This window comes from Natator depressus, chromosome 1, assembly GCF_965152275.1.
Source record: "Natator depressus isolate rNatDep1 chromosome 1, rNatDep2.hap1, whole genome shotgun sequence".
Classification (NCBI taxonomy): Eukaryota; Metazoa; Chordata; order Testudines; family Cheloniidae; genus Natator; species Natator depressus.
The window spans coordinates 231,455,079-231,480,226 of record NC_134234.1 but is presented as its reverse complement, the minus strand read 5'-3'; the positions used below and the strand labels follow the sequence as shown (position 1 = coordinate 231,480,226).

Sequence of the window (25,148 nt, the reverse complement as noted above, 5' to 3'; positions counted from 1 at the left end):
GGGGAACACTTCCATAGATTTTTCCTAACATGATTTTTTATGTTGATTTTTTGTTGTTTTGTTTGGGCAAGTTTCTTGCCATGTACCTTTGCATTTGCATTTCCTGTTGATTGGCAATTTTTAAACTGTTTATTGTGCTCTTTTGTTTAGCTGTTCAAGAGCTAAAACAAAAGCCACCAGGCCCTGTGAGGGACACATTTGCATGCGGCGAGCGTTGCCCGAGGAAAAAGTAATTGCTAATGCATATTTATGTGGCACAAATTTGCCATTTGTTTATGCATAAAATTATCAATAGTGCAGGGCGGCCCAGCAGTAGAAAATGGTGACCTTTTTAGCTTAATAAATAGAAATCAGCTGTTGTTGTGAAGAGATCAGCCATTTATTTTGTGTTGAGGGACACTGCCAGGAAAATGTAGATTGGTGCTGGCAATATCATTAAATGGAAGGCCAATGACCCTTTCGGTATAGTCTATTATACTTTATCTAATAGGGGATAAATGACTCTGGTTGGCAAATAGATTAAAAAAACCCTTCAGACCTCTCTCTTATATACCTCAACCACATAGATTATGAGCAGGTAGACACTGAGGAGGTAATCTTAGACAAACTTGTTACTGTCATTCTAGAGTGACTCCTTTTTAAAGCAGTATCTCTATGCTAGTCCTTGACCATTTTGATAAGATGGATTTGGATTAAAAAAACCCCACCAACTGTGATTATTCTTTTCATACTGACAGACCTGAATCTGCTGTATTTTGTAGGGCTTTGTGTTGGGTTGGAGATTGCATCTGCTGCAGTAACTAACAGTTCATCTGTCCAGAAAACACCATTCTACAAGGTTCCATCGCAATCATATTTTGTGGTCATGAAACTGGAACAATCAGTTTCAAGGGAGAAGGGAATGAGGTCCCTTCTGAAGACACCAGTGAGTTTTAGGAAGTAGCTGTGACAAGTTTCTCCATTTCCTCCTCCCCCCTCCCCCACTTCAATTTTTCATGTGAACTTAGTGCTGGTAAAGATTTGCCAGATTGCAGATCTAGTGAGTGAAGTCCTTTATCTGCAGCATAGGTACACATGGGAAGTGGCAATGAGTGCTTCTTCATGCAGCCCCACTAGTGTGCCTCAACCCTGATAGGCAGCCTTAAGACCCAAGGAGGCAAGAGTGAACAACTATGAGTTCCACAAGTACCTGTAAAAACGTGCAAGTGGAAGAATACCAGAGTTTTCCACATCTCTCTTGTTTTGATCCATATAGTATATTGTGGGCTTGTTTACATTTGAGATGCTACAGCGGCACACCTGTAGTGCTTTAGTGTAGACACAACCTATGACGATGAGAGGGGATTCTCCTATTTGGTGTAGGTAATCCACCTTCCCAAGAGGAGTAGGTAGGTCCATGGAAGAATTCTTCCATCGACCTAATGCTGTCTACACGGGGATTTAGGGTAGTTTTACTACGCCGCTCAGGGGTGTGGATTTTTCCTCTTCCATACTTGCAAAGGGTTGCCCTGTTGTTTCATGGTGGGGAAGGGATGAGTCACTTGGGAACCATGAGCTGTTTGCTTTCTAAACATCAATCAGAACATCACAAAACAGCCACCATCACATTCTGTACTGACATCTTGTTAGTGGTCTCAATAGAGAGGCAAAAGAGTGAACCAAAGGATAGCTTAAATCAGCATTTCACACCTGTAGCAGGGTCCCTTCAGGGAAGGTCAGTGTGGGGAAGCTTGTCCTTTCATTGCCTGTGCCTATTCAATAGAGAGACTAGGGCTGTCAGTTTGGCCTTTTCCCCAAGAGCACTACATTCATGTAAAATCTTTTTTTTTTTTTTTTTTAAGTATTTTTAAGCCACAGTATAAGTCTTTGGAGAAATGTCTGGCACTGTTTAAGGTCATTAGCTTTCTTCATGCCCACAACGGTCCTCACCTTATTATGGCACTGTTTGGGAAGGAAGCCTCCAGTCTTTAGTCAGTACCCATGACCAGGGGCGCTGGAACAGAGGGGGCCGGGGGTCATGGCCCCATCACTTTTAAAGGTAAAATTATAAAACAACTCTTTTGAGGCATGCTGAGTAAGTCCAGGCAGCCGAGACTGGGAGGTGACCTACTAGTAAGATTTATTTAGATAAAAATTAATAGAAACTATTAAAGTTATGAGGCAGAAATAGAAATTGAGGGCCAGATTCTCAATTAATATAAACCAGCATAACTCCATCTGAGGATCTGGTCCTGGATTTATTTGTTTGTTAGTAGTAGTATTTTAATTATTATTGTGATAGTGCATAGAGGTTCCAGTCAGAAATCAGGGCCCCTTTGTGGTAGGCACCGTTAAAACAAATAGACCAAAGACAGTGCCAGAGAGCTCCCAATCTAGATTTATGACGGACCTTGGTAGGTGGACAAACAGACAAATGGAGATTGGGGGATAAGTGACAGAAAAGATGCAGTTGTTTGCATAACTAGTAGTTTTGGTGATCAAAGTATTCATGGGTGGCTTCCAGTCTAACTGGGTAATTTGGACCTACTTGCCACAGTCCTTCTTGTATCCTGAGGCAAGATTTAAAGACTAGAAGGGACCATCGTGATCATCTAATCTGACCTCCTGCACATTGCAGGCCACAGAACCTCACCCACTCCTCTAATAGACCCATAACCTCTTGCTTGTTACTGTCGTCCTCAAATCATGGTGTAAAGACTTCAAGTTACAGAGAATCCACTCCCTTCTGGAATGCTATTCTGATAGTCAGATTGTAATGCCCTTACTCAGGTTTGGTAAAACCTTACTCTTCAAATAGTCCCACTGACTTCAACAGGCCTTCATGTTGAGTAGAGCTATCACAGTCTTGCCCCAGACCTTCAGGGTTAGAGTGCCTTCTGCAGTGTGGGAGCAGAGTGACTGAGGCCTTGACTACACACAAGTTGCACTGGTTTAACTTAATTGGTATTTAAACTGATATAGCTACAATGGTTCAGACCCTTTTGTGGACACGCTTAATTGGGTTTAGAAGTGGGGTTTTTTTTGGTTTCGCTAAACTGGTTCCCAGTTGACTTGTGAAATACGCCTGCTTTAAAATGAAATAAGAGCATAATCATGGCCTTGTGCATTAACTGAATTGTTTAAAATTATGAAGAAAAGTCCTGATTAACCTTGCTTATTATGATGATTGGCAGTTCATGATAAAAATTAATTGAATGAATTAGATGAATATCCTTTTCCTTTTAATTCTGTTTTTAAGGAATGGGCAGGAGATAGTAGTGTACCTTTGCTTTGGGTGTTAGGAAACATTAGATAAATCTGTTGGTATATTTGATTACCATGCAATGGCATTACAGGCCAGATCCTCATCTGGTATATAGTGGCATAGATCTATTGACTTCAGTTTCCACCACCTGGAGCATGTGACCCTATGTTAGAATGAATGGAAGGGTCTAATCCTGTCCGCAACCCATTCTCAGCTCTTGTTGCATTCCTGTTGTAGCAGGAAAACATTGGGGGTTCAGCTCAGAGAAGTTAAGGCCCATTGAGGATGAAGGAAGATAATGTGACAAATTCTGTGCTGTCCTGGTTAGCTGGTGGATGTTTCATATGGGTTCGATATGGAGAGAAAAAAATCTGCAGCTTGGCTAGTATTCCTGAATGTGACGACCAGTCCACTACGTGAGCTAAGGAATTTATGCTTTCTAAATTCTTTAAGATATATTACAATTAATTAGTATACAACCCTGAACTTGATGAGAGATTGTCTTCACCATAGGAAGCAGAGCTTGATTTCAATGAACCTATACTGCTTAACCTCTACTGAGGATATAACCATTTATTTGTTTGTTTATTTCCTCTTTCAGTATGGACCAGATTTTTATTTGGAAAATCCATACAGATTTTCTTAATAGGAGTCCCTTTCTGTGGTGAAATTTACAAACAAAATATAGGGAGTTCATTCCTGTTTTGCTTACATTACTGCATATTACAGAAAATCAAGGTTGGTTTTTCAAGAACTTGTGTGTACATGCATATCTTGGTATGAACTATGGATAGCTCCCATTTTTTGAACTTTATACCCTTTATATTTATATTCCAACTTCTTTTCCTCAGCCTTACTATGTGTCTGCTATATTCATGGAGTATTATGGTAACCATACAGTTGCCAAAATAATCCCACAATGTTAATTTAGTGGAGAAAGTGTCTGCCTTATATTTTAAAGGTATTTCAGATTCTATCAGGATTTATTTTTTTTATTTAGTATCCCTATTGATTTTTCTCCATCAGTATGATTATTAACCTATCCTGGCACTTTTCTAAACCACAAAAACCTGATGCAAAACATGAAGCCAAGTTAGAAAATAATATTGAACTCTTTATATTTATCCACACTCTTTTCCACTACAAACTAATGAGGTGGAAATTTAGTGTCCCCATTTTACAGACAGACAGACGAAGACACAGAGAAGTTAATTGAATTGCTTATACATAGACACAGGACATCAGTGAGTGATGGAGCTTGAGACAGAACAGAGAACAACTTGGCTTGTTGTTCTTTTACTCTTCTCACCCCTGGACCATCCTGAATAGTCCACTCATAAGAATGTTACAGGCATAAAAATGGAACCACTGAACATCGGTTAGCTGTTCAAAGGGTCAAGAGAAACAGGACAAAATTAGAGCTGTATTGGTTATGATGATAAGAGGCAGTCTCTTTAGTTCTAATAGAGTGTAACTTTCTCTCTCTCTCTCAGCTTTTACATGTGAAATATTTTGGGTAACACATTAATTTACACCAGCCTCTGTTTTGCAAGAAAGAGTTCATGAGCCAAATAGAAAGGAATATGGTGGTGTTAGAGGAACCCAAGCTTTTATTTTATGTTTTGGATGTATTTTCCTTTTTAAATTTTACTGTTGATATGCATTTGGTTTTATTTTCTAGCCTTTCTCTTGCTGATGACCGGGTTCCTGCTTGATCCTGTTTACAAGATTCCAAAGGTTGAAAATAACCCCAGCTCCTCAGCATTGGGTAGGAAAACAAAACCATATAAAGACACAGTGCAGTTACTCAGGAGGGTTAGCAGTATGGAAATGTGTGATGCGAGGGAAAACATGGAGGAAATAGTCGGTTATAAGGTTGCCACAATACACATCAGTACAGACATTTTTTCTCACTTAGATATATACACGGTACATATTTTATTAATTAGAGTTTTGATATTGACTCTAGAATTCTTTCTTGGGACAAACTTTTCAAAATAACTTAAAAGTGCCAGTGAAGAGCGTTCAACTGGTAGTCCTGGATGTGACGGTCTTCATTATTTATCCTAACTACAAAACAGGGCAGCTGTAGTCCAGGCTTTTTTGTGCTGCCTGGGCAGTGTGCCTCAACTTTCCCTTGAACTGACCACATTTCGGTGTGAGTGGGTTGCATGCTTTTCCTTTCCATTAAATTTATGGCCTCTCCTACCAACACTTACTAGCATGGGTAGTTGACTACCCTTGCATTTGTTGAATTCAGAACAAGTAATTATGAATTCTGCAGTATCAGGTGTGCTAAGATAGGTGAAAACTGATTTTCAGGAATCTGTTTTACCCATATATGATCCTGATTCAGCAAAGCATTTCTAGTATGGGAGAGGAAGGGCCAGATTAATGTAGGGGCTTTAGGGGCTGCAGCCCAGGGCCTGGGGCTAAGGGGGCCCCCGCTGTGACCCGCTGCTTCTTTTCATCCGATCCACAGCAAGTCTCCGTGCCACGGGCCGGACGCTGGTTCCTGAGCCTCGGCACCCCACACCCGCTCTGGGGCTGGAGCCATGAGCGCCGGCTCGCCGATGTGCCCTTGCGGCCCGTAGGTGAGGGGCATTCAGGAAATCTCTGCACACTGCCTCCGCCCCCAGTGCTGGCTCTGCAGCTCCCGTTGGCCAGGTACCATGGCCAATGGGAGCTGCAGGGATGGTGCCTGCGGGCACGGGCAGCATGCACCGCGCAGAGGAGCCTGGCCCCTCTGCCTAGGGGCCGGACATGCCAGCCACTTCGGGGAGCAGAGCAGCGCAGAGCCAGGGTAGGCAGGGATCCTGCCTTAGCCCTTCTGCGCCGCTAACCAGGAGCTGCCCAAGGTAAGCGCCTCCTGGCCGGAGCCTGCACCCCGCACCCCCTTCTGCATCCAAACTCCCTCCCAGACCCCGCACCCCCACTTGTACCTCAACCCCTTGTCCCAGCCCTGAGCCCTCTCCTTCACCCAAACTCCCTCCCAGAGCCCGCACCCCAAACCTCCTGCTGCACCCCAACCTCCTGTCCCATCCCTGGCCCCACCCCAGAGCCCACCCCCCCCAGCTGGAGCTGCACCCCCTCCCATACCCCAGCCCTGAGCCCACTCCCCTGCTCCAAACCCCCAGGGGCCCAATAAAATCTAATAGAACCTGGGCCCACAGGAGAGTTAATCTGGTCCTGGGGAAAGGTCACTTCAGTCAGTGGGTTCGCTCACATCCTTAAAGTTAAACTTTTGCTGATGTGCTTTGCTGAATTGGAGCTTGAACGCAGAGCATTTTCCAGAACTCCCTGCACTGCTTTAGGATCTTATGAGCTAGTTGTCATTGCTTTTATAGTAGGGGGGTGGAGAGGATATTTAAAATCGCCAGTCTCAGCAAGTAGATAGAAATGTTTCCCAATATATTGCTCTAAAATACAATTATTTTAAGTCTGTCCACCTACTCTCTTATTAATTTGGCATGTTGAACAGCTTTTTAATTTTACTTATTTTGTTTCAATTTATAAAATAAAATATAAAGATCATTTTAAAAGATTTTGTGTTAAACTTTGTAAAGTTTTCCATTAACATAGTACTACTAAGAAATTCTGGCCATGTGTGGTAATTTTAGTAAGAACTGATTTGTAAATGTGTTTTAGTTTAAAAAGTCATGAGGGTTTTATTAAAGCCTCAATATTTACAAATAAATAGAAATTGAGAAAACCTTTTTACTTTTGGTCAGTGCAGTTCAGTTCCTGTGGTGTTGGCCTGGCAAGTTATATTAGTACAGGTGTTCCCAAAATTAACATGTTAAGAACTTAAGTATATCGTTAACTTTACTACTTTGAATGGAAAGTGTTTGCGGATTGGAGCCTCAGAGTCTGATCCTAAGAAGTGCTGAGCACCTTTTAGAGATGGATGAGTGTCTTCATCTCCCTTTGACTTCAGGAGGAGTTGAAAATGCTGTATACCTCATAGAGTACTGAATTCCTCTAAGGATTGGGCTCCAAGTAAGTTGACCTGTTTCTCTTCTGCTTTGCACCTTGTAATGTCATTTATGCCTTTGCAAGGTAAGTGTGAAATGCTACCAAATCAGATTTCTTTACTGACCCACAATGGTAGGCATATTTTGCACTGGCTTTTCATGTGTTTTTCTCAAGTATAAATGAGCACACAAGATGCAAGGCAGTGAAGAATCAGGCCCACTGTAACTAAGGATTTGGGGCTAGATCCTCAGCTGGTGAAATCGGCATAGCTCCATTGACTGAAATGATTTGAGGATCTGACACGCAGATCTGGGGGCATGTTTAGAATGTTCCCCTGCAGCATTTGTAACTCAAACAGCAGCATTTGGTTGGTGCATGAAAAAGAGAGAGAAACTGGCTAAACAGACTAGTTGAGTGAATTGGGGGAATACAAAAACAAATAACATAAATGGTGAAAAGTAAATTAGCTGATGAAATGTCTCTCCATGTCCATGACTGAAGGCGTTACTGGGAACACAGATAAAGAATTTTTTAAATGTGTAGCTTTGATGTTGACACACACGCCTTTAGAATGTGGATGTGTGTGTTTGTGCTTTTAGTCTGCATGGGGGAAGGGGGGCCTAGTCTTCAATCCTTGTCTTGGACAAATTCTATAGAAATCAGTGAATGGAAGACTCTAGGATTGAGCCCACTTTCTGGACAGCTCTTCATGTGGTGTAAATCAGCATTATTCCATTGAAGTCAACAAAGCTTTGCCATTTGATACCAGATGAGGATCTGGCCAATGGTGTCTTAAATGGTTGATTTTATTTAAGAACGCTTTGTGACTCACTTTTGTCTTTTAACTGCAGATAATGGGTTGTGACCTTTTTTGTTCTGCTTCCTCTTCTTAGTGACTTTATCAAACAAGAAATCACTGTTTTACCAACTAGGGACCATTAATCTAGGCAGCAAAACTTGTTCTTTATAGAAAAAATAAATTCTTCTATACGTTGTTGAAGAATTTCTGAATAATAAAAGATCACCATATAAAGGGTGACTGGTTTTTTTTTTTTATTAAAGTCCTTCATTCAAACAGCGGTCTCCAGCCTTTGAGAATGAGCCACTTTGTTGACAAATCTGTCATCTAAATTGAACAACAGAAATTAGAACTTTGTGCTGCAGATTTTCACTTTTATTGTGGGTGGTGGTATCAACAAAATGTATAATGAATTTCATTGAAGATGATTTTAAAAGGTCTGCCACCTGTAGATAAAAATGTGCATTACTACGCATACATAATTATCAAGACTGAAAGGCCATGGCACGAACGCCTGACCTTTTGAAATCAAAACACTCACTGTAAAGAAAGGAGGCACTGATTTCTCCAGCTATGCAAATATAGGACACTCGTATCTACTCAACTATATCAACACTCCATTCTATATCTAGTTAAACAGACACTTCAGAATGCTTTGTAGGTCTACGTTTGGCCTCCATTTTTTTCTTTGTTTGGAAAGTTCACATTTTTTAATGTGTAGGGATTTCTTTTTTTAAACTAAACAAGTGCATTATTAAAAATATTCAGTAGCACAACTCTTATGAGACGCCCTACAATAATAAACCAGTGTGTGTGTATGAAGAGGAGGGAATAATGTTGTGTATGCACGCACATTTCAGCTTCAGGCTTTCCACAAGGTTATTTACAAGCAGGGAGAAAAACAAACAAACCTATCGTAAAAATTATGAAAAATACTTTGATGGTCCTTTTAAAGTCAGTTCACCAAACATTGGTCACACCAAAAGGCTGAAAGGCAACTCACAGTTCCCCCATGAACAATCTAAGACCAATGTTGCTGTTTGTAGCTGGGAATGAGAGCTTTTGCTTACAGTACTGGGGAGAAAGACTAAAGGGAAATAAAGGATGTGAACGAAAGACTTTTTGTTTTCATACGAGTGTTTGGAACACCAAGCAAGCAAAGAAGCAGCTATCTTAGCTAAGCTAATGCAATAGAAGACCATTGCACCCAAACTGTCTCAGCAGAACTTCCTGTATAATTAGATTGTAAATCTTCTCAGCTGAGGAAGTTTTGCCCAGGGTCAGATTGTCTAAGTAATAATCCATTCGCCTTAAATTAGAAAATTTGAACTGCTGGGATAAGTTATTGCATTTGTTTTGTTTTTTAATTCCTAATATAACTCAGGGAACTAAGTGCAATGTTTCTTCTTTTCTTTTCTTTTTTTAATTATGTTTACATCTCTGAACGTTTAATTACCTAGGAAGGCCTTTTTTGTGTATGTTTATTGCCATTTTCCTGGGTAATGATGGCGGAGTTCCTTTCTGGGCAAATTAACACAGTTCTTAATATACTTTAGGAAGTGATACCACAAAATCCTCTGGCCACCACATTCCGTGATATAACTTCCTCTACAAAGCATATGTTAGGAGATTCTGCTGCTCTTTAATCCTGCTGCAGTTTTGTGATGCTGAAGTTTTACTTCAAGCTATGACTCTCTTGTTCTGCAAAGTTTAGAAGTGCCACCTTCAGGGTAAGAATTAATGGGCACAGTTTTGCTAATAACTTGTTATACAACATGAAGGCTTCTCTGGTTAAAATTTAATTATTTTATTTGAAAAAGGAAAAGATTAGAAAGTGGGTATGTTTATTGAGTTATATAAAAATGATTGTGGGCTAAATTCTTAAGCCAATACTTAGGCAAAATTCCCATTGGGACTTCAGGATTTGGCCTTATGTGAGCAAATAGGGTTAGGATTGCTTCCTTGATTAGGATCCATTAAGGTATGAGCTGATTCTGAGTGGTGGATCTTTATCTATTCCTACCTATAAGCCTAGTTTTATAAAATTATATGTGGCCCTGATTTTCAGAAGGATCTCTCAACTCATTCTCCAGTTTTTAATGGAATGGATACTTGTGGGTACATTTAAAGTTCTTATACATGTGTTAACCTGACTTGAGACAGATGCTGAAGATGCTGTGCATACCCAAGAGTTGCTGAGAATCAGTGAATGATGCCTTGTGGTAGCCCATAGCACCCTGCAGCATTAGGCTATTTTCAAGTGCAAAGTCAAAGGTCACTTCTAGTCATACATCTTTGATGATCTAGAAATAAACAGGTATGTTGAGTAATAGCATTATTGCAACATCCATGATGAATTTTTAACATATGTGTAGGATAAAGAGGAGGATGGGAAGGGCCAAGTAAACCTTAGTATGAAGAAAAATGTCAATTATTTGTTAACATTGTGAATGAAATTGTGCTTATCGTGATTTTTTTATTACTTTTTTATTTAAGCTTTCTCTTCCAATACTGGAAATTCAAATACAACAACATTTTGTTAATGTTCTAGAATAAAAACAAAGAAACTGACTAGGAACAAAAGTTGACGTGTCCCATGTCAGATCTAATATATGAGTGTTCCAGATGAGAAAAATGTGCATTCTAAACAAGCAACCATGGATCTTGAGATGCAGGAGGACTTTTGCTAGCTTACTGCCAATTTCCCATGATCCGCTGCCCCAATAGTTCCTTCAGATGGACAGTCTACAGAGAGTTACAAAATACCAAGGCAAAGCACTTGTTTGGTAAAAACAAGAGGGAGCATTAGAACAAGCCCTGAAAATAGGAATATTCTCAATTTTCACAGCCATCGGGTCATCCTTTTACTATCTACAACAGGAGCAAATGTATTCTTTATTATTTTTCTCTGTTGCTCTGAAATGCCAGTCAATTTTAAAAAAGAATAATGCTCTAGAAGACGTGAAAAATTCAAGATGTTTGAAAGCCCCTTGAAACTGGTAGTTTGGGGAAACACCAAAGCATTCAGGTGCCCTTCGAAACACACAAGAGCAGGGCAAGTCAGAAGATAAGTGGAGGTCGAAAAATAGTTCAAACAGCCTGCTCTCATTACTGCCATCATAATCCTTATAACAATTCCATTTTTATGTTTTTAAACTGTTCAGTATTATTATTTAACAGCAAGGAACATTGCCTTTGTGTAGGAACTCCAGAAATAAAAGAAATCAGAAATCAGACCTCAAGACTATTTGTGAGGCAGAAATAATCCAGCCATTATTTCTGGTGTAAAAGGTTTGTGAATAGCATGATTTGCCTAGAAGCTGTTTTCCAACCTAATAACTCCCAGAATAATGACTTAAAACTGTTTCCAAGAGGATTAGGGCCCACATAACTATTAGAAACTACAATTTTTTTAAAAATTTAATTTCTGATTCGTTGAGAGGTGAGTTTTAATTTAGGTTATAGCTTCTTATTTAGTGGAATAATTTTAAATCTCTCTGAAGTCAAAAAGTATTCCTCTAGAGAAGGACTGTCTGCGTTGTATGAGAGAGAGGGAGAGAGAGAGTTAAATATATATATTGCTTATTGTTATAATGATCTCCAAGATGGTCATTAACTAGATTTTTAATCCATTTGGGAGGGGTTTTCTGTTTGTCTGTTGTTTTTTCTTAATCTTCTGTTTCAGCTTGCCTTGGGCAAAAGCCATTCAAAATGGGCTAAATCACAGCTGAATACTTAGCTTGTTGGTTAACCATCACTTGAACAGTCTTCACTGGAGAGGCTATGGAATAGAGAATTTATTATCTTTAATGATGATATTGGTGTGTTTCTAAGGTGTGCATAGGTTTTATGTGTTTTGCTGCTCATTAATTTCCTTCTTTAGTTGGCATGAGTTGTTTTAAATGGAAGGGAGTGAAAGATGCAGGTTCAGAGTGACTGAGGAATGCCTGGTATAAAGGGGCCAGGCATCGATAGTTAGAAGGAGAATACACAGATATACCATAGAAGCCATTTGATAACAACCTGTTCAGTGAATTAATGTTAAATTGGCAAAACCTACCAATCTGTGCATCAAAATGTTAATTCTGAAAGCTCATTGAAAAATCATGTGTATGCATGTTGAAATGTCTATCAAACACCAATTGTTTTTGATCTAGATGAGGCAAACACATTTAACTCATTGGCTGCTGCCAGATGTTCCAAGAGCGTCTCAGCAGATCTCAGGAAAGGCCTGATTGACCGGGGAGGTACATCAGTTTTCTACTCCATTGGGTGAACTGGGCATCTAATGTGCACTAAAATGTTGTAAGTCTGTCTTAAGATCATATTCATTCTAGGAGGTGTGGTTCAGGACCTACCTCCAGAAAATAACAATAAATAGTTAATAAAAATAATATACCTGAGGAACAAACTTCAGCAAAGGAGGTTGCAATAATTTTCCTGTCGTTTAGGTTAGTCTGGCATCTTGGGGGAAGGATAGCTCAGTGGTTTGAGCATTGACCTGCTAAACCCAGGGTTGTGAGTTCAGCCCTTGAGGGGGCCATTTAGGGATCTGGGGCAAAAATTGGGGATTGGTCCTGCTTTGAGCAGGGGATTGGACTAGATGACTTCCTGAGGTCCCTTCCAACCCTGATATTCTATGAGTCTATGAATTTATAGGTAGCTTGCCCAATGCTTTCTGACTGCTGAAGTAATTGGCTGCAAACAATTAATTTTTAAGTATAGGCCCAATTCTGTGTAGTGCGAGATCTATCCTGAAAGATTCTAGTGGGAATTAATGAGTGAAAGGCATTTGGCTTTTTGCAGAACCAGGTCCAGTAGTGGGAAAATCACTTGCGTTGTCGCATCAATTGACAATATCAACGATAGCTAAAAGTCAAGTGGTGTTCGGTGATCAGATTTAGGGCCAAATTCTTATTTCTGATGCATGGTGTACAGAACCTCAAATCTGATGCAGATCCACCTGTAAGGTTTACTGCTGCTATGTGTACTTTAATATGTTTCACATGGCTCCATGAAAAGCTCCCTGTTACTTTACTGAATCACACGCTACTAAGCCACATCCAAAGAAGGTAAAGCTGTGAATTAAACTCTTAAATTTCCTGACTCTGAAGGAGTTTTTCAGAGTTTATCTTCTTCACTAGTTAGTAGCTTTGGTGGTTTGATTTGGATAAAAGAAATGGGAAAAGAAATGGGAAATTTTTCATGGAAAAAAGCTTCTTCACAACATTCCCTTCGCTCTTTGTCCCAGGCAGGATGGTCATAATGGGAGAACAGGTATTCTTTCGATATTTCAGTACTTTAGAATCCAGCTGAAACCAGGAAAATTGATTTTTTTTAAAGTGGTTTGAGGATCTTTTTAATGTAAATTTTAAATATTAATTTTATCTGATCCGGTTCCAGACTTGAAAAATTCACTCACCTAGGGTGAATACAAATCTTTCTTGGGCACAGGCTATCAATTTCTACAGAACTTGAGGTTTTGGGGTTTTTTAATTTAAAAAATAAAAAGTTTCTAGTCCCTTTGGTTCCAAATGTAACCTTTCAAATGCAAACTGAGTGTGACTGATGCATAGCACCAGTCATTCTCCTGCTGCTCAGGGCTTTGCCAAGCTGCAGGGGAGTGAAAACTGATAAGAGTCTAGTAAGTTTTCTTTCCTGCTGTTCAGAACCCTGTGTGGCTCCCCCTTCTCTGGTGCATCAAACATAAGCTGCTTTTTTCACTTTTAAAGCGCTTCACAATCAATCCCCATCCTACTTTTCATCTCTCATTCACTGTTGAGCTCTTGATGGTTGCTTCTGACTGGCCCATGATGCCAGCTTCCATTGCCAACTTATTAAATTTTCTAATAAGCACTTTTGTGCTTTCTCCCATACTGCACCTTGTGGCTTGGGAGATGTTCCCCATATACATCTACAAAGCTACCGTATTGTCCTCCTCCAAAATGCTCCCCAAAACTCTCCTTTGCTATGGCGGCTACAGAAAACATGACAACAGTTAGGCTGTTGGTGTGCAGAGGCCACTGCCTATCATACTGACCGGTATTGTCTCATTCTTTCCTTGTACTCCTCCATCTGTTGTCTCTTGACTTTTACTTAGACGATAAGGTTTTTTGAGGCAAGGGTATAGTTTTTGTTCTCTGTTTATACAGTGCCTAGCATAGTGGGGTCCTACTCCATGACTAGATTTCCTAGGTGCTCCCAGAATACAAATAATTCATCATAAGAAGAAAAAAATACTAGAACAGATACTGGAGCTCTTCACTGGGAAGAAATGGAAGCCAGAAAACTAAGGGAGAAACAGAATAGAATCCTAGAGATATACCTTGTTGCAGCAACCAGAATGCAACGGGAAGGGTATTTTCTATTTCCAACCCCTTCTACAACCCCCAGCCACCTTCACTGTAGCCAGGAGGCCCTTGACTGGAAGGGAAGGAACAGAGAAAGGGACTGCTCCTTCTTTCCAGCAGCAACTGGATATTTCCAACTTCAGTTCTGCTCTGAACAATGATAATATGCTTCCTTAACAAATATTACTCAACAAATATGCTCCCTGTGTATCTATTCAGACTCCTGTTTTTCACTGTACCTTATTCTCATATACAAGGTTTTGCTCCTTTTAACCCTGTGAAGCCAGTACAACCCTAGAAGAGTCAACTGGACTCTGTTCTCACTTATGCATTACCAACACAATTTTTAACTAACTGCCAGCTGCAAGCCAAATTTTGTCCTCTGTTATATCTGTGTAATCCCCTGAAAACAACTGTCTTTAGACAGGGAAGAAATTGAAGACAATGAGGAATGAGTTTAAGTGAGGAAACCGTATGGCCGTCAGAATCTTCATTATTGGTGATTGTGCGGGAACCAGTGAAAACAAAGTTTGGCTTTCAGATCCCAGGTTGAATTTTCAGTGCTGGTAGTTCAGTGCAGAGTCAGAAAAGACTCTTTTACCCCACTCACCCACCCCCAAAATCTGCAAACTGAGCACATTTGATCTGGAAGTCAGAAACAATGAAGGATGCCAGCCCGTGATGCTGTTTATATACTAGATTTCCCACAGCAACACTCTGTAAGGTGCCTTTGCTCAAGCAGAAAAGAAAATGTTTAGGCCAATATTTTTTAAAATATCTAGTGGGTTTTTTTAATGCCTTAATTTTTGGGACCCAACCTGAGACACCTTGAATAGTCCTGATTTTCAGAAAGTGCTGAGCAGCCATTGTCAGGAGACAGGCCTGCGGCAGAGCCAGTCTGGACTTCCTAGTGAGTGCAGCTGGCCTGTAGTAGGTTGCCTGGTTGGCTATGCTGCCTGGTTGGTTAGTTGAGTCAGCAGACTGGCTCTTAAGCCAAGCAGCAGCAGAAGTTCAGTGGCTGTTCAAAGCATTTGCCCATGGCTGTGATAGTTCCTGCTCCTGCTTTTCCCCAGCCTTGCTCCTGCCTTGCCTTCACTCCAGGTAACTTAGTTGTGACCCTGGGCTCCAACTCCCAGCTGCCTGACACCTGCTCCCGCCACTAGGCCTGATGCCTGCTCCAGCCACTAAGCATCACTGCCTACATCCCAGTTACTGATGCCCAAAGCTCAGGCACCCAACTTCACCAGTCACTTTGGAAAATACTGGGGCAGAAATCTGAAAAATCAACTGAAAACAGAAGTCTGTCAACCCAAACTTCTGTATCAGAATTTCTGCTTCTTTTCACACCATGGAAAGGGTTAATTCTGAGGTACTCTATTGTATTAATGATGGTTGTCTCTTCTCAAAGCCCATTGGGCTCTTTCAGGGGCCTCTCAAAACAATGAGTGCAGTGAGGCTGTTCTGTCTAATTACTCCAAGACAGGGAAGCTAAAGAGGAATTAATGACAGTTGACAAGTGCAATTAATAATTATAGCAAAGCCGGGAGTCATGCAGCAGGCAGATGACAATAACAGGGTAACTGTACATGACAGCTTTCATCCGTTCCCTTCCCCCCCACCCTCTTAATGTGAGCTGCTGTATGCAGCAGGGCCCGCACGACACACCGACAAGAAAAGAGAAGAAACTGCAGTCTGGGCACTAAGTTTAGGCTATTTCTAACCTTCCCATCCTCTCCCCACCCACACTTCTCTCCTAAGGAAAAACATCACAACAGCACAAACTTAGTCACACAAGCTTCTGTTCCCTTTCACTATCAGGTGTTGACAAGGCTACTTAAAATTCATGTTGGTGGATTGGAAGGAGAGGGGGACAGGGAAAGGCAGCAGCAAGCTGGAGTTGAAGTGGGATTTCCATATCAAAGGCCAGGCCTTTGGCTCTGAATGGTAATTAAACTACCCAGATTTCATCTCCTTGGTCAGCTCATGAAAAGGGGAAAAAAAAAATTAGAGAGAAGATTTTTTCACTCCCTTTAGACTACAGTACAGCAAGCAGTAAATGAAATGAAAGTTGAGCTAAAAGGTGCCTAACGCTTCAATCTTTTGCATCTAATAGAATCTATGATGTTTTTGAAGCATTTATGCAGTTCACATCTTCATCTCACTGTGATTACAAAGGATATCATGTCTGCTTACACTTACTGGGCACACAGCTTGGCCTTCTCAGCGTTGTAGAAAGACTTCACTTGGCATTACCTTGCTGTTGTGTCATGGCCTTTTGATTAATAATAAAAAAATTTAAAAAATAACCCCAAAACATGTCTCTGTCATTTCTAGCTGACCATCACAGGAACTACAAACTCTGAGAATCAAATAAGTGCAATTTTAATGAGTCTTAGGGAACTTAGGTAATGAAATTCAACAGGCTTTCACCGCTAGTTCACTGGCTCAAACCTCGCCCAGGTGCTGATTGAAAGTTGTTGCCATGTGATAGGTGCTTGGTGGCCTATGTGAAATGTTTTGTCATTTTGGTCTAGTTCCCAATGGACATGTATCCACACCCCATAAAGCACAAATGACACCTCAGTACAAAGGTGGAGGACTGAATGGCCGTGGATTCTGAACTACCTACCCGTCTCTAGAGCTGGTCCTACCCAGGTGACAGCTGAGGTACAGTGAAGTGTGGGAAAGCCTGTGCTGCTCTTATCCATGCTTTTGCAGCTCCACGCTCTGGATAAGTAGAGGCTTCTGTGGCTGACTATGGATAAATAAACGGCTTCGGTCTCCTGAGCCACAGTCTGGCCTTTCACAAGCAATAAAATCGCACCCAATGCCAAATAGTTTCACTTCTGTTATTGGTGTCCTCATTTACACTTTGGTTTGTCCTTTTGTCTGTAGCTATCAAACACTTTCCTGAGGCTTTAGAACCTCTACTGTGAATTCCCCCCTGTGCAAAGCCAGGGTCCAGCCCTTCCTGTCCACACTGGAGTGGGGTGAGCCATGGGAGTGGGGTGAGCCTGCTGAATTTCTTACATTCAGGGATCAGGCAAGGGAGAGGAGAAAGGCCCTTTTTTCCTCTGCACACCTGCCATGGGCAGGGGTCATTTTAAGCCACAACTTTCCACAAATGCACATTTCTAGTTAAAGGCCACTAGGATGTCCCTTACTCGGCCACCTCAGGTCGTGGGGTTGCTTCACAGTCATTAAAAACCAATAGGAAGGTTTCTATTGACTTCAGTGGGTATTGGATCAAGTCCCTGGGCTCTAACTCTGCAGACCCGAAGTTCGAACACGTTTTCCTGCTGGTTCAGAAATGAGTGTTGAGCTGTTTCTTTAATATGGCAAACATATGCCCCCTGACATAACTATTCAGGCTGCTTTGAGAGTCCATATTATTGATGTGGGCCTGAGTTGCTGGTTACATTCCTGTTTGTAGTGGCACAGCTTTCATGATGGGAGGGTGCAGCACTATTTTAATAGTCCTGTCCCTTCAAATGAAATGAGAAATAACCACAGCAGGATCAAAAAAATTTTAAGTGTGCGTGAGGGGGGAAGGGCAGGGAAACAAAATTATTTTTCCTGGGGTGTATTTTGTTTCTGACATAACACATTTAAAGAACTTAAGGAGAGATGAGCCTGAACTAAAACCCTGAACCCAAAAACACTCTGAACTTGAAGGGATTTCAAATCTGGATTCAGATCTAAATTCTGAAATTGCCTTCTCCTTCCCTTTTCTTTCTTTCTTCTTGCTTTCCCTCCCTCTCTCTCTCTCTCTAAATCTCTTCCCCTTCTGCCCCTGCACAGCTCAAGTGCATCATTTTCTGCTATTGTGTTTAAAAAAGCTGTGCTGCAGGGGCTCTGAAATGAATAAAAATGGAATCCTCAGTGCGCCCATTGTGCGCTTTCATTTGTTTTTGCTGTATCGATTTATCAGCGGAGGGAAATCACTCGCTGGAAGAGAGGATGCCAGTCAGAATGACATTTATTTCATAGTACAAGGAGGCTCTCCAGCGTGTTTCCATGTAACCCAGATATTGGCGCTGTAAAAGGGCTTGTAACAAGGTTTAGTGCTATGATTAGATCGTGTGGAGCACCTCGCTTTCATAACAACAGGCACTCGGCTGGAGCCAAGGCCTCAGGTTATGGTCAACTTTTTTTTTTTTTTTTACGATTTCTTTTTTTACATAGACACGATATTCAGCTCACCACCCCCAAAATATTTCTGTTTCAAAAGCAAAACTCAGTAAGCCTATGAAATCCCATTCGGCTTTTATAGGAGGGCTTGAGTTTTCATGTCATCAACTTTTTTTTTTAAGGTAAAATACTCACTCGTTAACCTTTGTAGCTTCTTTGTGCTTACTTGCATTTCTAGTGAAATAACCCCTTGATTTTAATTCACCAAAGCAAATCTTCTCTTCTAGCGATTCTGCCTTGCGTTTGCTCAAGGCTAACAATTACCTGTAAAACGAAACATATGCTTCACCCAAAAACTGTAATAGTTTTATACGTGTTGCAAATAAAAATGTGACTCTGCAGACTGACGGTCAGGCATGGAGTCCCTGGTTGGCTGCTGTTCATAAACGCCTGGTGCTGAGGAACACAGGAATTGCCACACTGCCTGAAATCTGAACTCCATCCAAATTCAGTATCCTGTCTCTAACAGATGTTTCATATGAAGGTGCAAGAAATCCTACAGTAGGCATCTGTGGGACATTGATCTGCCCAGGGGAGTCTTCTAACATCTAGTAGTTAGAGATTGGCATAAGCCCCGCATCATGAGGTTTTATATACTTTTTAAAACTTTTTTTTAGTATTTACTGTTATAACTCTGGGTATTCTTTCCATGGTTGAATTCATTCCTACATCTATATAAATATCTAATCTCTTTTTGGCTCTGGCTAAATTATTGGCTTCAGTGCGTGGCAATGAATTCCATTCATAAGTTGCATGAAAAAGGACTTGTTTAGGAAATGAATCCAATGATCTCTTTGTCTCCCAAGTCACAGCTTTATATGAATCCATTCTGCATGGAATTACAGGAAGAACACTTAGGGTTGCCAGGCGTCTGGTTTTCGTTAAAAGTCCGGTTGGCAGCACAGTGGGGTAAGGCAGGCTCCATGCAGCTCCCGGCATGGCTGGCTCCTAGGTGCAGGGACGGCCACGGGGGCTCCATGTGCTGCCCAAACCGTGAGCGCTGGCTCCACAGTTCCCATTGGCCAGGAACTGCAGCCAATAGGAGCTGCGGGGGCGGTGCCTGCAGGCATGGGCAGGGCACAGAGCCCCCTGCCCCCTCCGCCTAGGAGCCGGACATGCCGGCCTCTTCCAGGAACCGTGCGGAGCCAGGGGAGGCAGGGAGCCTGTGTTAGCCCCTCTGCGCTGCTGACTGGGAGCTGCCTAAGGTAAGCGCCACCCAGCTGGAGCCCACACCCCGAACCTCCTCCCGGACCCAACCCTTGGCCCAGGTTGGAACCCCCTCCCGCACCCTAACTCCCTCCCAGAGCCCATACCCCTCACCTCCTCCCTCACTCCAACCCCCCAGTCCCAGCCGTGAGCCCCCCTCCTGCACCCCACACCCCCTGACCCAGCCCTGCGCCTATTCCTGCACCCTGATTTCCTCATTTTTGGCCCCACCCTGGAGCCCGCACCCCCAGCCAAGAGCCCTCACCACCTCCCGCAACCCAACTCCCTGCCCCAGCCTGGTGAAATTTAGTGAGGGTGGAGTGAGTGGGGGGTGGGGCCTCAAGGAAGGGATGGGGCCGGGGGTGAGGCAAGGGTGTTCGGTTTTGTTTGATTAGAAAGTTGGCAACCCTGTCGGAAGAATGGGAAATGGCTTATAAATGGAGCAGGTAGTGAAGCCTTCAGTTAAAAGATTGCCTGATACTGGCCATCATAAAACCCTGTTTTCATTTGTTTATTTCTTTGCCAAACTGTAATACTTTGAGCTGAAATTTTCCATGCTGTGTGTTTGCCTGAGAATTAATTTTTAAATTTTTTTTTTTAAATTTCAGCCAGAATGGTTCAGCTGTTTCCAAGCAAGATGATAGAGGAAAATAAGTTGTTTTGCCTATGTTTAAAAATTCTGACAACTGCTTTGTTAAGAAGCTCTAGCTCCTCCATGCTTTGGATCAGGGATTTGAAATTAGGCAGGGAGAGCGGGGGGAATGGGGAATTCTGGTGTCAGGGATATGCCTTTGTTGTCCCTGTGAAAATTCACGCAGATTTGGTCAAGTTAAAAGCCTCTGAAACGCTGCACATGGTCAGAAGAGACGTTTTAGATATTGGCAGCTAAATTTTCTGAAGATTCCGTCTGTGCTGAAAATGCTCCAGCCCAGAGCTGTAGGGTCTAAGTAAGACTTCCTTGCATTTGCTTTTCTTGGGAGCCAGAGGCTGCTGTGGTGTTGGGCAAAGGAATTGAGAGCAACTCCTGTGTACTCAGTGTCTTCCTGCTGTTGCTCAGGCAGCAAGGACAAGAAAGATGAAACAGCCTGACTGGAATGCATAGGGTTAAGGAGTTGTGCCTGGGGAGCGGGGTGGAGTGGGGCCAGTCCTGAGAGAGAGGGAGACTGGTACAAGCAGGGCTGGGAGAATGAGATGAGACTGGGACCAAGTGTTGGGGTGGAGAGCTGGGTCAAAGAGGTTGTGGGGGGGGGGAATGGACATATAGCAAGAGGGAGGGGCAGACTGAGACTGGGATGAGGCACTGCGGGGGTAGGGGAAAGAGTGGGACTGGGGACAGGCTGAAGGGGTTGTGGGCAGAGGGGAGTCATGCTTGTGTGGGACAGGGACATTACAGTCTCTAACCTCTAGAATACACTCTCCTTAGAACCTGGAATAGAACCCATGTTTCCTGAAAAAAAGAAAATGAGTACTTGTGGCACCTTAGCGACTAATACATTTATTTGAGCATAAGCTTTCGTGAGCTACACTTTGAGCTGTAGCTCACGAAAGCTTATGCTCAAATAAATGTATTAGTCGCTAAGGTGCCACAAGTCCTCCTTTTCTTTTTGCGGATACAGACTAACATGGCTGCTACTCTGAAACCTGTCATGTGTCCTGAGTTACACCATTCTTTTCCTGTAAGAAAATACATGTGATCCCCTAGCAAAGTGTCCCATCCCTTTCTAGTGCTGGTCTGTATATTGGATAACAACCTACTATTGCTATCCATTGCTATCAGAGGTCTGTGTGGTAGAACTAAAGATTATAAATCTGCTAATGAACCATGTGGAAGTCAATATGGAATTGATGTTTTTTTCAATTTGCTTTTTAAAAAAAACCTAGGCTATTATATTTTTTTTTAAATATCCTATATAAAAGCATGTTAAGGTTGCAAATCCAAACACTCAAAAGTTAGGAAATGCCAGAATTAAGGTTGCCTGTGCAACCTTAACTCGCCCCCTTTGTACATATACATTATGAGACAGTCTTTAATTACATGGACACATACTATTTTTTTCAGCAGTGCCCCTCCTGCATTCAGTGCACAGGCTGTATGGTGCTCAAGGAATGAATCAAGATTGTGTAGGGAAGAGGACTGTAGTCTGTAGGACCTCCTGCCTTATTTTTTCCAGAAATTGAAAGGCATAAAGCAAATGAGGCAGGGGACTGCAGAAAGAGAATAGTCTTATGGCTAAAGCAGTTGAATGCTGCCTGGAGAATTGGATTCTACCCTGCCCAGGTTCCCTCTACTTCTATCCCAGAGTTCCTATTTGATGCTGGGCAAGTCATTTACACCAAAATTTTCACAGGTGGTCACTAATTGTGTGTTCCTCCTTTTCTGGGTGGCCAACCTGAGATACCTAGGTTCTGATTTGCTGAAGTGCAGAGCTCTTCTCCGAATAAGTAAAATGCTAAGCTCTCGGAATAATCAGTCCATAGGCATCTCAAATTGGGCACTCAAAATTAGTGTACATTTTGGACACTAATGTCCTTGTGCCTCAGTTCCCCATCTGTAATATGGGAATAATTTTACTTTACCTCATAGTCATGTAGTGAAGATAAGTTTATTATTGTTTGATGCACTCTCTTACAGTAATGAGCACCACGGAAAAGCCATGAGGAAATTTAATAATTCTGTCTTCATAGCATGGTGTAACTAGTGTGCAGTCAATAAGACCTGGGGCCATACAGTAAATGCTGAGGACCATGCAAGATATTAAATACCTGTTTATTAAATTAACCCCATCCATTCTATGTTCTGAAGGAGGCAGAGGTCCCGTGGAAAAAATAGTATGCGATCATGTAATTAAAGAATATATCATAATGCCTACTCAGAAGGGGGCTGAATTAAGTTTGCACAAGCAACCTTAATTCTGACATTTCCTAATTTTTGAGTGTTTGATTTTGAGTTAATGTTCTTTTAATCTATGTGGGTGTTTTGTTTTGTTTTGTTTTCTGTAATATGCAAACAAATTATTTTCCAAGGTATTTACTCTGACTTGTTTATGGTTACATGGTGCACCTGTGGCAGAGCTGAGAATAGAAGCTCTGAGTCCTTACTTCCAAGCCTGTGCTCCAACTACTGCATTACACTCCTCTCAGTAGAAAATAAGAAGAAAACAAGACCCACAGTGGCAGATCTCTTAACAGAGATAATCAAATATGTGCTCTAATGAGAAAAGGGACATTTAAAACAGGATTTAAAGACTAACTCTTGTGTCTTGGAGTGGGAAGAGGGAGTTTTCAGTACATGTTTCATGCTTAATTAATAGGAGCTTCTTACATTGAGGCATTCATACTTGGTAGCGAAGTACATAACTGTGAGCTTGATTGTTCATCAGCAGGATTTTCAAAAGTGCCTAAATGAGTTAGGCAGCTACCTTCCAGTGGGAGTTAGGCATCTGATTGATTTAGGTGCTTTTAAAAATCATACCCAATATCTCCACTGTGTGAAGATCCACAAAGTACTGACTAAATTCCCAAGGTCAGATTTTCAAACATTCACCTCTCTTTTTGCTGAAAAAACATGCAGATATAAATAATTGTAAGTGTAATTTTGAACATGCAGTTAGTAGTGGCCATGACAGAATAACAACACCTAGCTCTTTTACAGTACATTTCATCCGTAGATCTCAAAGTATTTACAAAGAAGGTCAAGATCATTATTGTGATATTACAGATGGGGAAACTGAGGCACAGAGCAGGTAGTAGGTACTAAGATGTCTAAATTACATAAAATCAACCTGCAAATTGTTGTGGGTGCCAAACTTTTACAATATTTGTGCCTGTACAATTGTGGTTTTTTTAAAAAACCCAGAAGTCTAGTTATAACTGGGCTGAAAATTTGGTCCCCCATGTTCTGTCCCAGCACGCACTGAGCTCCATATAAAACCGCTGACGGTCTGTGAGGAATGTCCTTGACTATGAAAAGCCATGTTTAGGTTGGACTCAGCTAATACAATCTAGCTAAGACAAACCTAACTTGAGGACTTTTCTGAGTCTAACACCTTAGTTCATTTTTAGCTAGTTGAGGGATAGTCCAGGCTAGAGTCAAGTTACAACTGTGGTAGACTAGGTTGTGTTAGTTAAGTTAGTTAAGCTTGACCACTGTTTCTAATCTAGACAAACCTTACTGGTTGTTCTAAAGTCCTGGTCAGGAAGAAAGAGACAGCACAAGGGAGAGAGTAATTCTTAACTCTGGAAATTAAATGGGACACAGAATGTGTGGGAATTCTGATTGGATAGCTTGGAGAAGGAGGAGGTAACAGTACTGCTTAATTAACCTAAATAGGCAACTTACGTACTACTACATATCATGTAACAAAGTGCAGGAAAAAGAGCGTTGCTGTTACTCACTGTAACAGGCTGGCATCGTTTGCCTGAAATACCCTACCCTCTGGGCAGGTATTAATTCTGCCAAGAAAGCATGAAGTGGTTTTTTCTGATTCATAGGTGTAGATGAATGTTGGGGGTAGGAGGAATAGGAATAGGTCTCAGGGTGAGGGGAATAGAATTTTTTGAAATGACAGGCCCTGAGGGAAGGAACTCCTGGAGCAACTAAGTCTATGGGGAGGCTTAGGTTGGGCTAAAGTACTATAACTGTGTGGGCAGCCAGGCATGAAGAGAAGGCTTATGCTGGGTTTTTCTACGATAATGTTAGGGAATTACCATTTTTGTTAATAAAGTATGTTGTAGGAAGGGTGATGCTTTTTAGACTCTAGGTATGAGCAGTTCTACTTGGAGTGGGGTGTGTAGACTCCACCCACATGTAAGAAAAACTATGTTGTTTAAAAGGTGTAGTCATGCAAAAAAATGCTGCAGTACCATAAGTTCTAAGACTAGTTAGGTATCTAGAAATATGTGTGTAGTGCATTGGTTTTACATACTTGGTTATGTTATGAAAACTTTTGCAAGTCTCATGACACAAACACACAATTGGACGGTATAATGTGAATAGAGGAACACTCTAGCAAAACCTTATTTAAAATGAAATTATTTTAATCCTGCTTAGGCAAGAAATTACTTTAATCAAGAAAATTGATTTTAATTTAAAAGTGTAGTAGCATTTACAGCCGTATCCAAGTAATCATTTCTCCCCACGAGTGTATCAGAAAATAGCTTCCAAAATGGCTAATATCTAGAATCAATTAGTTCAGTTTAAGATTTTCAAATGTCATTGTTGTAATTTTTTTTAAAGTAAATCTTTCAGGTTGTCTGTCTGAAAAATTTGCATGAAAATTGGTCTAGTTAGAACTTACATTAGAGTTTTCCCACTCACGTTTTCTAGCCCAGAGCAGAATGACAAAGGAGCTAAAGAGCAATTGTCATTACCATTAAAAATGAT

The 25,148-nt window shown here is 41.4% G+C and overlaps 1 protein-coding gene across 2 annotated transcripts in view; it reads left to right on the top strand.

The window, feature by feature from the left end:
- The first annotated feature begins 4,954 nt into the window (after positions 1-4,954).
- SOX5 (SRY-box transcription factor 5) overlaps positions 4,955-25,148 on the top strand; it is a 606,300-nt gene continuing 586,106 nt past the window's right edge. Inside the window, exon 1 of one of the 2 annotated variants that reach the window (XM_074937768.1) lies at positions 4,955-5,012. The gene's annotated coding sequence lies outside the window, so the exon portion shown is untranslated. The remainder of the gene's footprint in view (positions 5,013-25,148) is intronic. The other variant, XM_074937807.1, reaches the window with a different exon arrangement.